The 12500-nt window shown below is 57.0% G+C and overlaps 2 non-coding genes and 1 pseudogene across 2 annotated transcripts; all 3 read right to left on the bottom strand.

Moving 5' to 3' along the window:
- Window positions 1-1718, bottom strand: part of LOC138362395 (large subunit ribosomal RNA) — a pseudogene marked incomplete at its 3' end in the record, with an annotated part of 3629 nt that extends 1911 nt beyond the window's left edge.
- A 1086-nt stretch (window positions 1719-2804) lies between these two features.
- Window positions 2805-2966, bottom strand: LOC138362396 (5.8S ribosomal RNA). Its single transcript, XR_011227625.1, has one exon. It is a non-coding gene; the product is annotated as a 5.8S ribosomal RNA (ribosomal RNA).
- Window positions 2967-3613: 647 nt separating this feature from the next.
- On the bottom strand, window positions 3614-5485 carry LOC138362397 (small subunit ribosomal RNA). Its single transcript, XR_011227627.1, has one exon. It is a non-coding gene; the product is annotated as a small subunit ribosomal RNA (ribosomal RNA).
- Window positions 5486-12500: the final 7015 nt, after the last annotated feature.

Genomic DNA, 12500 nt, shown 5'->3' with positions numbered 1-12500 from the left:
CGAGTATCGGGAGAATGCTTGAGCGCCATACCATTTTAAGGGCTAGTTGCTTCGGCAGGTGAGTTGTTACACACTCCTTAGCGGATTCCGACTTCCATGGCCACCGTCCTGCTGTCTATAGCAACCAACGCCTTTCGATGGGATCTGAATGAGCATTCATTTAGGCCCCTTAACTCGACGTTTGGTTCATCCCACAGCGCCAGTTCTGCTTACCAAAAATGGCCCACTAGATACTCAGATTAGTCGCCGAAGCTTCAGCGTTCAAGCAAGCTCGGCATCTCACCCATTTAAAGTTTGAGAATAGGTTGAGGACGTTTCGTCCCCAAGGCCTCTAATCATTCGCTTTACCGGATGAAATTCATCCCACGAGTTCCAGCTATCCTGAGGGAAACTTCGGAGGGAACCAGCTACTAGATGGTTCGATTAGTCTTTCGCCCCTATACCCAGCTCCGACGATCGATTTGCACGTCAGAATCGCTACGGACCTCCACCAGAGTTTCCTCTGGCTTCATCCTGGCCAGGCATAGTTCACCATCTTTCGGGTCCCAACATGTCTGCTCATGGTACTTGCCGACTGCACGCATGACCCGCTGATCGACCCTAGAGCCTCACAGCAAAGTGACAGTCTCGCGGCGTCCTGGCAAGTCCCGGGCCTGCGCCCCCCTGCAACAGCAGGCTCTTTTTTACGGACACCATCGCACCCCGCCTCCCCCCGAGCCCCGCAGCAGCGGCCGGGGAAAATAGCTCACCCGGCTTACCGAGACGCGGGAGAGAGGCGAGGGCAACCGGTGAGGGATCGGCCCTGAGTCCGGCTGCCACACGAGGCGACAGCCGAACCCGTGTCACTTTCATTACGCCTCTGGGTTTAGTGCGCCCACTGACTCGCACACATGTTAGACTCCTTGGTCCGTGTTTCAAGACGGGTCGGGTGGATCACCGACCTTTTGCACGCCGCGAGAGCCGCCCCCCACGAATGGGAGGGGCTCGTCTCTACGACCGTCGCAGGGCAGCCAGGACACCGGCGGTTTCGCCCACCGGACAAGAGGAGAAGCCGAAGCCGCATCCCCAGCCGGTAGGGTACCAATCCGTCCGGGCCTTCGACGTCCCCAAAAGCAACGGGTCGCGGCGACCTACTGTGAGGCGAAATACGCCCGCCGACGCCGGCGTGGGTGGAGGCACGCCCAAGTATTCCTGGGTCGCTTTGTTACGTCCCCACCCAGCCGACAGCCGACGAGCTGAATCCCCCAGTTCGACCTTCGAGGTTCCACCCGTTTGGCTCTTAACGGTTTCACGTACTCTTGAACTCTCTCTTCAAAGTTCTTTTCAACTTTCCCTCACGGTACTTGTCCTCTATCGGTCTCGTGGTCATATTTAGCCTTAGATGGAGTTTACCACCTGCTTTGGGCTGCATTATTAAGCAACCCGACTCTACAGAGAGGCCCTTTCCGACCGCCCCATCTATGCCCTCGCGGGCGCCGCCACACGGGCCTGTCACCCTCCATGGGTAGTGGCCGCTTTCAAGCTTGACTTAGGCGGTATGGGACGGCGTGCCGGACCCTCCGAAACGCAACACCCCTCGTGCCGGTTAAGACACGAGGTTATGCGCTGGGCTCTTCCCCGTTCAGTCGCCCTTACTAAGGGAATCCCTGTTGGTTTCTTTTCCTCCGCTTATTAATATGCTTAAATTTGGCGGGTAGGTCTCTCCCGACACGAGGTCGACGGTGGGTTTTTTTTTTCGTGCGCTGGTGGTTTAAAATTTTATTTGATCATCGATCATCGCTCGAGGGGCGGTCTCGGCGCAAAAACACACACACACAGTCACACACATTTTGATTTGATCAATCAAGGACGCCACCCGTCGGCGAGCACTCTGGCTACGCCTTTTGCTGAGGGGCAAAGCACAGCACGGGAGCAGCACCTCCTCCGTCATGACGACAGGCGGTCGCTCCCTCGCACCACACCAGCAACAAACACAGCGGCTGCTGCTGATGATGCCACGGCTGTTACTGTCCCCCAGCCAACGCACTGAAAATCCGAATTTGGCCGTCTGACGGCTTGCGCCAGACACGCCGTCACTTCGGTTTCAGCAAGCGTTGCTTATAGGCCCCACAACTGTGGCAGCGGCTACCACTAGGGTGCACACATGCCAACGAAATTGTAACAATAATAATAACAACAGTAGTAGTATAGCACTACTTCTGTGCGCACACGCCTCTCTCTCATACATGCACCTGTGTACTGGTGTAATTTACTCGTTCATGAGCGTTATTGGCACCATTTCTTCTCTCTCTCGAATTCTGCTAGGCCAAAGTAAATGAAATCCGGTTGAGTCGGTCCGTAGAGAGTGTGTGTGATAGGCGGGAGGTTCCTCAAGCGTTCAATTTCCCTGGCACACTACTACCTCTGGACGGCGACGCATGGCATGTCGCTTCCGACCCGGTCCTCTAGCCATACCCTTGTGTTGTGCCGTCCAGTCCACGGAGGGGTGGAAACTGGCGGCTTTGCTTGCTGCACGTCTGTGGGACAATCGGATCCGCAGCAGACGTCGAGTGTTTTCTCACTCAAAGGGCGGCAGGCCTCTGTTGCAGAAATAGGACGAAAAGCGTCTTTCTTTCACAGCATGATGAGGTGTGCTAGGGGCTCGTTTGTCAAATATTAGGGGGACTCCCGGTTTGCCTCCTGCCTTCTCATTCGGGGGGCAGTGGCGGGCGTCGTTCCCCAGAGCAGGCCAAAGCGCATCGTTGAGCCTGCCAAAGAGCAGAATATGGAGGCCGCAACAGCTACTCGCCCGATGGATGTTATTCCGACCCTCGCGCAGGAGTGGCGACAGTACACATATCAGGACTGCCGCCGCAATGTGCGTTCGACTTGTCGATGTATCTGGTATTCTTGCGATTCACATACCGACACGCAGTTAGCTGCGGTCTTCATCGACCCACGAGCCAAGTGATCCACCGTTAAGAGTTGTATATGTTTTTATTAAGGCCTGTCGGCCGTCTATCACTCCATCATAGGAGGACGTAATGTATGGGGGGTTTGATAGGGCTGGTAAGAGCCCGACTTTGGTTAGAAGACACATAAAATGCTTTTTTTCTCTCTCCCCTTTTTCCTCCTCTGCCGCACACGTACATTTACGTTTACAGTAGAGTGAAGGCGGGGAGGGAGGGGCCCACTGGGAAGCGTGTCAAGGAAAACCCAGCACTAGACGCCGCCAGAGTAGCAGGCGCCGGCCCTGTCAACGAGAGGAGCAGTAGCGTCTTCGCCTGCTGCTTTCTCTCTATGGTGTGGGTGCCGGAAGCCACTGAGCGACCGGGGACAAGGAAGAAAGATGTCGGTGACGGGTGTCGCGAGCCCCAACAGATGACTCTAAAGCAGTATACGGCGCTAGGACTGTGACCTGCGCCGGTCGGACTGACTGACATGTCATGTCAGTCCGACATCACAGACCTGTTATTGTCTCACAGTGGGTGTTGATCTCCCCGCCGTTTATCCGCTTTCTCCTTTCCCACGGCAATTGGGTGCGGCTCCCAAGGCTACCCTTGCCTTCTTCGCATTGAAGAATACTCGAACGACGACGACGAGCCGATGGTTGCAGCTCTCGCGTCACAAACTGTAATGATCCTTCCGCAGGTTCACCTACGGAAACCTTGTTACGACTTTTACTTCCTCTAAATGATCAAGTTTGGACATCTTTCCGTCAGCTCGAGGCGAGAACCCCTTGCGCCGAGACGCGAGGGGTAGAACATCCAAGAGCGCCAGTCCGAAGGCCTCACTAAATCATTCAATCGGTAGTAGCGACGGGCGGTGTGTACAAAGGGCAGGGACGTAATCAGCGCAAGCTGATGACTTGCACTTACTGGGAATTCCTCGTTCATGGGAAACAATTGCAAGCCCCAATCCCTATCATGAAGGGGATTGAACGGGTTACCCGCTCCTCTCGGAGGGGGAGAACACGTTGATCTCTTCAGTGTAGCGCGCGTGCGGCCCAGAACATCTAAGGGCATCACAGACCTGTTATTGCTCAATCTCGTGCGGCTAGAATTGCCGCTAATCCCTCTAAGAAGAAGTTGCGAACTGGACACCAATTGCTGGAGATCCGTCGACTAGTTAATAGGCCAGAGTCTCGTTCGTTATCGGAATTAACCAGACAAATCGCTCCACCAACTAAGAACGGCCATGCACCACCACCCACCGAATCGAGAAAGAGCTCTCAATCTGTCAATCCTTCCGGTGTCTGGGCCTGGTGAGGTTCCCCGTGTTGAGTCAAATTAAGCCGCAGGCTCCACTCCTGGTGGTGCCCTTCCGTCAATTCCTTTAAGTTTCAGCTTTGCAACCATACTTCCCCCGGAACCCAAAGACTTTGGTTTCCCGGAAGCTGCCCGCCGGGTCATGGGAATAACGCCGGCGGATCGCTAGTTGGCATCGTTTATGGTTAGAACTAGGGCGGTATCTGATCGCCTTCGAACCTCTAACTTTCGTTCTTGATTAATGAAAACATCCTTGGCAAATGCTTTCGCAGTAGTTCGTCTTGCGACGGTCCAAGAATTTCACCTCTAGCGTCGCAGTACGAATGCCCCCGCCTGTTCCTATTAGTCATTACCTCAGGTTCCGAAAACCAACAAAATAGAACCGAGGTCCTATTCCATTATTCCATGCATAGACATTCAGGCCATTAAAGTAGCCTGCTCTGAGCACTCTAATTTTTTCAAAGTAAACGTGCCGGCCACTCGGGACACTCGATGAAGAGCACCCCGTGCGAGCCGGCGGGGCTAGTTAGCTGTTCGGAGCGTGACAGTAAGCACCAGGCGGTGTACCGTCAGTCCGGAACTGAGATCCAACTACGAGCTTTTTAACCGCAACAACTTTAATATACGCTATTGGAGCTGGAATTACCGCGGCTGCTGGCACCAGACTTGCCCTCCAATAGATCCTCGTTAAAGGATTTAAAGTGTACTCATTCCGATTGCGAGGCCTCGGATGAGTCTCGCATCGTTATTTTTCGTCACTACCTCCCCGTGCCGGGAGTGGGTAATTTGCGTGCCTGCTGCCTTCCTTAGATGTGGTAGCCGTTTCTCAGGCTCCCTCTCCGGAATCGAACCCTGATTCCCCGTTACCCGTTATAGCCATTGTAGGCGCATAACCTACAATCGAAAGCTGATAAGGCAGACACTTGAAGGATGCGGCGCCGGTGCGGAGACCGTGCGCTCAGCAAAAAGTTATTCAGATTCACCACGGGTGGGTTAACGGACCGAGGCCCGACCAGTTTTGAACTAATAAAAGCGCTCTTCCCTTGCGGTCAGAGACGTGATGCATGTATTAGCTCTAGAATTACCACAGTTATCCAAGTAAGTGGGTTTACAGATCCAATGAAACATAGCTGATTTAATGAGCCATTCGCGGTTTCGCCTTAACTCGGCTTGTACTTACACATGCATGGCTTAATCTTTGAGACAAGCATATGACTACTGGCAGGATCAACCAGGTAGCTCAACAGTACTACTGATATATAGTACACAAGACACACACACACACACACACCCCTCGCTCCCCTCGGTTTTGCGTTTTAATCCTGCTTTGCAAGTTAAATCTCACTATGGACTCTCTAGCAGCCCGACAGTATGGCGTTATGTCGATACGTTAGACGAACAGAGGCGGAGGAGAGCAGTTACTCCGCGTGGACGAACGATCATAACTACCCCGCCGAGATTACTCCTGCTCGTCATTGTCGTCATTCAACACGGCAAGCTGGAAAAACAGGAGGAGGAGCAGTAGTAAGTGAGTAGGTGGTGGTGGTGGTCTTTTTCGTTTTGGTAGGGACGCGAGTCTTATTTTCCTCGGCGTCACCCCTTTTATATGAAAGGAACCGTCGGAAATGCATCCGAGGTGCCGTGTGGTTTGTCGCCTCCTCGTTGGTGGAGAGAGGCGACGCCACAGTGTTTTTGTTCAGCCTTCCCATGACATGGAAGAAGGTTGGTGCTCTGTTCCCATGCACACAGACCGATCGATAGCTGACTCGATGTGCAGTCGTAGGCTGGAGAAGTGATCGCACGGAGATCGGAAGGAATCGTCGTGACACAATACAGAGGCGCTGCTTTGAAGGCCTCTCGAGCCTCACGACGTGCGCGATTACGGGCGCTCTCGCCTAATGCTACGTATGTCTAGCAGAATGCAAGTTCGCCTCGCGCACCGGACCCGAGATGCCGCAGCGTGTGCAGTGACAGTTCTCAGTTTGCATCGAGCATCGGGATCATGCTCTTGCGGGAAGGAGGATGATGGGGGGTTGTGTGGAGAGAGAGCTGCTGCCGAAACAAACTACTCACTCCAGGGAGGAATTGAAGGCAATTCTCGAGCCACACGACATGCGCGAGTTTCGCCGACCGTCTTCGCCCACTGTTACGTATGTCTAACACATGAACAAGATCGGTCGCACGCGCACACCGGACCCCGAGGTGCCTGGGCTCTGGAACCACACGACATGTGCGAGGAGGGCCGCCTTCGCCTGCAAGTTACGTATGTCTAACAAGACGCAATGGTCGGTCGCTCACACACCGGACTCCAAATACCTCAGCCTATGTGGCATTTGCCCCGCGACAGACAGGCAGGTTCCCCATTGGCGCCGGTGAACGAGAAGCAGTTCGCAACCGCACCGGAACCCAGAACCTGTGATCCAATCCCGCGACAGGCAAAACACCGTCTGGTTCCCCAATTACTCCGGTATACGTCTGCGGCAAACAGTTCGCTACCGCACCGGAACCGAGAACCAGCACCCTAACAGTGGGGGAAGAGAAAGGAGCCCACGCACCAAAACAATGGAATACATTTGCTCCTTCTCTCTGGCGACAACGAGACACAATGTCGCCAAGACGCCGGTAGTAGGTTCAGCCAGCCACCGAGTCTCCCCCTTTATATAGCTATATCTAACGTCCATGGAAGGCCATCTCGGACCACACGACATGCGCGAGTTTCGCCGACCGTCTTCGCCCACTGTTACGTATGTCTAACACATGAACAAGATCGGTCGCACGCGCACACCGGACCCGAGATGCCTGGCTCTGGAACCACACGACATGTGCAAGGAGGGCCGCCTTCGCCTAATGTTACGTATGTCTAACAGAACGCAATGGTCGGTCACTCACACACCGGACTCCAAATACCTCAGCCTATGTGGCATTTGCCCCGCGACAGACAGGCAGGTTCCCCATTGGCGCCGGTGAACGAGAAGCAGTTCGCAACCGCACCGGAACCCAGAACCTGTGATCCAATCCCGCGACAGGCAAAACACCGTCTGGTTCCCCAATTACTCCGGTATACGTCTGCGGCAAACAGTTCGCTACCGCACCGGAACCGAGAACCAGCGCCCTAACAGTGGGGGAAGAGAAAGGAGCCCACGTACCAAAACAATGGAATACATTTGCTCCTTCTCTCTGGCGACAACGAGACACAATGTCGCCAAGACGCCGGTAGTTGTCAGCCAGCCACCGAGTCTCCCCCCTTTATATAGCTATATCTAATGTGCATGGAAGGCCATCTCGGACCACACGACATGCGCGAGTTTCGCCGACCGTCTTCGCCCACTGTTACGTATGTCTAACACATGAACAAGATCGGTCGCACGCGCACACCGGACCCGAGATGCCTGGCTCTGGAACCACACGACATGTGCAAGGAGGGCCGCCTTCGCCTAATGTTACGTATGTCTAACAGAACGCAATGGTCGGTCACTCACACACCGGACTCCAAATACCTCGGCATATGTACCCCGCGACAGGTAAAAGGCTGGTTCCCCATTTACTCCGGTAAACGTCTGCGGCAAACAGTTCGCTACCGCACCGGAACCGAGAACCAGCACCGTGGAATGGGGGAAGGGAAAGTAGCCAACGCACCAAAACAATGGAAAACATTTGCTCCTTCCCTCTGGCAACAACGAGACTTAGAATGTCGCCAAGACGCAGGTAGTTGTCAGTAGTCTCCCTCGCATGGTCCCCTAAGACAGCAGGTTACCCACGAGAAAGGTGCCACAGACACCAGGTCTCCCCTATATATATCGAATGGGTCAAGGTGATGTCGTCACTTCGTGCAAATTGAGCTCAAATGGTCGCCCAGCTCTCGCTGTGCTGTGGTCTAAGCACGAAAACCCCTGATGTACCATGTCCCAGTTCTGGAAAAAGGTACACTCCGGCGCTCGATTTCGGCCAGAATGCCGAACTTGCCTCCCAATTCCTTTCAGGTCTGAGAGCCTTGAAGGACAATAGGGTTACCGGACCAGGCACTTGCAAGGGAGTCAGGGTTACGTTTCGCCGTTTCGGTACCCTCCATCCGATTTGGACGAGATTGAAAACGGAAGCACTTGGGCCGAAGGCCGACGCGGGACTCTAGTCGCCGGGCCCGGCTCTAGCCCCTGGACCCGGGTTAAGTTGTGCCGTTTCCGTACCCCTCGTCCGATTTGGACGAGATTGAAAACAGAAGCACTTGGGTCGGAGGCCGACGCGGGACTCTAGTCCCCGGGCCCGGCTCTAGCTACTGGACCCGGCTGGCAAAACGTAACTTCGGCGCCCTCCGTCCGATTTCCGCGAGACTGAAAACGCAAACGCCCAACCGGAAGCACACCGCTGGGCTTTAGTCCCTGGGTCCGGCTCTAGCTCTGGGGCCCGGCTAGCCGCTGTTAACTTCGGCGCCCGCCGTCTGATTTCGACGAGACTGAAAACGCCAGCTCTGCCGGCAAAGACGGCTACTCAACAATAGCCGATGGGCTCGGCTCTAGCTCCGGGACCCGGCTCGCCGCTGGTATCTTCGGCGCCTGCCGTCCGATTTCCGCGGGGCCGACCACCCCAGCACCCGCATCCAAAGTAGGTTACCCGGCAGTAGCCGACAAATCCGGCTCTAGCTCCTGGACCCGGCTGGCCACTGGTAAATTCGGCACCCGCCGTACGATTTCCGCGGGACTGAACACACCTTCTTCCTGCATCGGAGGAAGGTACTCGGCAATAGCCGTTGGGCCCGGCTCTAGCCACTGGACCCTGGTCTCCGGTGGTAACTTCTTCGGCGCCACCGGCCCAATTCGACCAGACCCGAGCTGACGACAGGGAGAAAGGCACACTCGCTCAGGTAACTTTGTTCGAGAACATATCCCGGCTCCCGACGACACCGGCAACGCTCGCATGCTACACGAGAAACACTGCTGGCGCGACCGCCACACACCGGGCAGGAGCAGGCCGTCACGCCAGGCCAGGCATTCTCTGTGCCGGAGCATTGCCGGAGACTGGACGAGGTCCAGCGGGTAAACGGCGGGAGTAAGCCGCTCGCCTAACAGTCCAGGTTTGCACCTCCCTCCCCCCCATCTCCGGTTTCCTCCCTGCCCTAAGCCGCCTAACAGGACTCTCTCGACGCCACACCGAGCCACAGTGGGTCGTCTCGCCATTCTCTCTTGGTGCCACACCATGGACGGATCCTAGCCCGCCTTTTGAGTTCGAATCTCCGTTTTCGGCGACCCACCTTAACACCCCCCCTCTCCTCACCCATCCAGAGCCCAACCCCACCCCCTACCCCCCCAAGTCCTCGCCTCTGCTTTTCCTTCCTGCCCTCAGCCACCTGAAAGATCTACTCGACGGTTTCACCGAGCCACAGTGAGGTCGTCTCTGAATTTCCTCACTGTCCCCAGCCGCCTCACAGCACTCTCTCGACGACGCACCGAGCCCTCGGTGGGTCGTCTCTCCGTTTCCTCCCTGTCCTCAGCCGCCTCACAGGACTCTCTCGACGCCTCACCCTGCCACAGTGGGTCGTCTCTCCGTTCTGTCTCTGTGTCGGATCAGGGACGGATCCTAGCCCGCCGTTTGAGGTCGAATCTCCGTTTTCGGCGACCCACCTTAACACCCCCCCTCCCCTCACCCATCCAGAGCCCAACCCCACCCCCTACCCCCCCATGTCCTCGTCTCTGCTTTTCCTTCCTGCCCTCAGCCACCTGAAAGATCTACTCGACGGTTTCACCGAGCCACAGTGAGGTCGTCTCTCAATTTCCTCCCTGTCCCCAGCCGCCTCACAGCACTCTCTCGACGACGCACCCAGCCCTCAGTGGGTCGTCTCTCCGTTTCCTCCCTGTCCTCAGCCGCCTCACAGCACTCTCTCGACGACGCACCGAGCCCTCGGTGGGTCGTCTCTCCGTTTCCTCCCTGTCCTCAGCCGCCTCACAGGACTCTCTCGACGCCTCACCCTGCCACAGTGGGTCGTCTCTCCGTTCTGTCTCTGTGTCGGATCAGGGACGGATCCTAGCCCGCCTTTTGAGTTCGAATCTCCGTTTTCGGCGACCCACCTTAACACCCCCCCTCCCCTCACCCATCCAGAGCCCAACCCCACCCCCTACCCCCCCAAGTCCTCGTCTCTGCTTTTCCTTCCTGCCCTCAGCCACCTGAAAGATCTACTCGACGGTTTCACCGAGCCACAGTGAGGTCGTCTCTCAATTTCCTCCCTGTCCCCAGCCGCCTCACAGCACTCTCTCGACGACGCACCCAGCCCTCAGTGGGTCGTCTCTCCGTTTCCTCCCTGTCCTCAGCCGCCTCACAGCACTCTCTCGACGACGCACCGAGCCCTCGGTGGGTCGTCTCTCCGTTTCCTCCCTGTCCTCAGCCGCCTCACAGGACTCTCTCGACGCCTCACCCTGCCACAGTGGGTCGTCTCTCCGTTCTGTCTCTGTGTCGGATCAGGGACGGATCCTAGCCCGCCTTTTGAGTTCGAATCTCCGTTTTCGGCGACCCACCTTAACACCCCCCCTCCCCTCACCCATCCAGAGCCCAACCACACCCCCTACCCCCCCAAGTCCTCGTCTCTGCTTTTCCTTCCTGCCCTCAGCCACCTGAAAGATCTACTCGACGGTTTCACCGAGCCACAGTGAGGTCGTCTCTCAATTTCCTCCCTGTCCCCAGCCGCCTCACAGCACTCTCTCGACGACGCACCCAGCCCTCAGTGGGTCGTCTCTCCGTTTCCTCCCTGTCCTCAGCCGCCTCACAGCACTCTCTCGACGACGCACCGAGCCCTCGGTGGGTCGTCTCTCCGTTTCCTCCCTGTCCTCAGCCGCCCCACAGGACTCTCTCGACGCCACACCCTGCCACAGTGGGTCGTCTCTCCGTTCCGTCTCTGTGTCGGATCAGGGACGGATCCTAGCCCGCCGTTTGAGGTCGAATCTCCGTTTTCGGCGACCCACCTTAACACCCCCCCTCCCCTCACCCATCCAGAGCCCAACCCCACCCCCTAACCCCCCATGTCCTCGTCTCTGCTTTTCCTTCCTGCCCTCAGCCACCTGAAAGATCTACTCGACGGTTTCACCGAGCCACAGTGAGGTCGTCTCTCAATTTCCTCCCTGTCCCCAGACGCCTCACAGCACTCTCTCGACGACGCACCCAGCCCTCAGTGGGTCGTCTCTCCGTTTCCTCCCTGTCCTCAGCCGCCTCACAGCACTCTCTCGACGACGCACCGAGCCCTCGGTGGGTCGTCTCTCCGTTTCCTCCCTGTCCTCAGCCGCCTCACAGGACTCTCTCGACGCCTCACCCTGCCACAGTGGGTCGTCTCTCCGTTCTGTCTCTGTGTCGGATCAGGGACGGATCCTAGCCCGCCTTTTGAGTTCGAATCTCCGTTTTCGGCGACCCACCTTAACACCCACCCTCCCCTCACCCATCCAGAGCCCAACCCCACCCCCTACCCCCCCAAGTCCTCGTCTCTGCTTTTCCTTCCTGCCCCCAGCCACCTGAAAGATCTACTCGACGGTTTCACCGAGCCACAGTGAGGTCGTCTCTCAATTTCCTCCCTGTCCCCAGCCGCCTCACAGCACTCTCTCGACGACGCACCCAGCCCTCAGTGGGTCGTCTCTCCGTTTCCTCCCTGTCCTCAGCCGCCTCACAGCACTCTCTCGACGACGCACCGAGCCCTCGGTGGGTCGTCTCTCCGTTTCCTCCCTGTCCTCAGCCGCCTCACAGGACTCTCTCGACGCCTCACCCTGCCACAGTGGGTCGTCTCTCCGTTCTGTCTCTGTGTCGGATCAGGGACGGATCCTAGCCCGCCTTTTGAGTTCGAATCTCCGTTTTCGGCGACCCACCTTAACACCCCCCCTCCCCTCACCCATCCAGAGCCCAACCCCACCCCCTACCCCCCCAAGTCCTCGTCTCTGCTTTTCCTTCCTGCCCTCAGCCACCTGAAAGATCTACTCGACGGTTTCACCGAGCCACAGTGAGGTCGTCTCTCAATTTCCTCCCTGTCCCCAGCCGCCTCGCAGCACTCTCTCGACGACGCACCCAGCCCTCAGTGGGTCGTCTCTCCGTTTCCTCCCTGTCCTCAGCCGCCTCACAGCACTCTCTCGACGACGCACCGAGCCCTCGGTGGGTCGTCTCTCCGTTTCCTCCCTGTCCTCAGCCGCCTCACAGGACTCTCTCGACGCCTCACCCTGCCACAGTGGGTCGTCTCTCCGTTCTGTCTCTGTGTCGGATCAGGGACGGATCCTAGCCCGCCTTTTGAGT

This window comes from Procambarus clarkii, unplaced genomic scaffold, assembly GCF_040958095.1.
Source record: "Procambarus clarkii isolate CNS0578487 unplaced genomic scaffold, FALCON_Pclarkii_2.0 HiC_scaffold_1755, whole genome shotgun sequence".
Taxonomy (NCBI): Eukaryota; Metazoa; Arthropoda; class Malacostraca; order Decapoda; family Cambaridae; genus Procambarus; species Procambarus clarkii.
The sequence above is the reverse complement of the archived record's forward strand: the minus strand, read 5'-3'. Positions and strand labels throughout refer to the sequence as shown.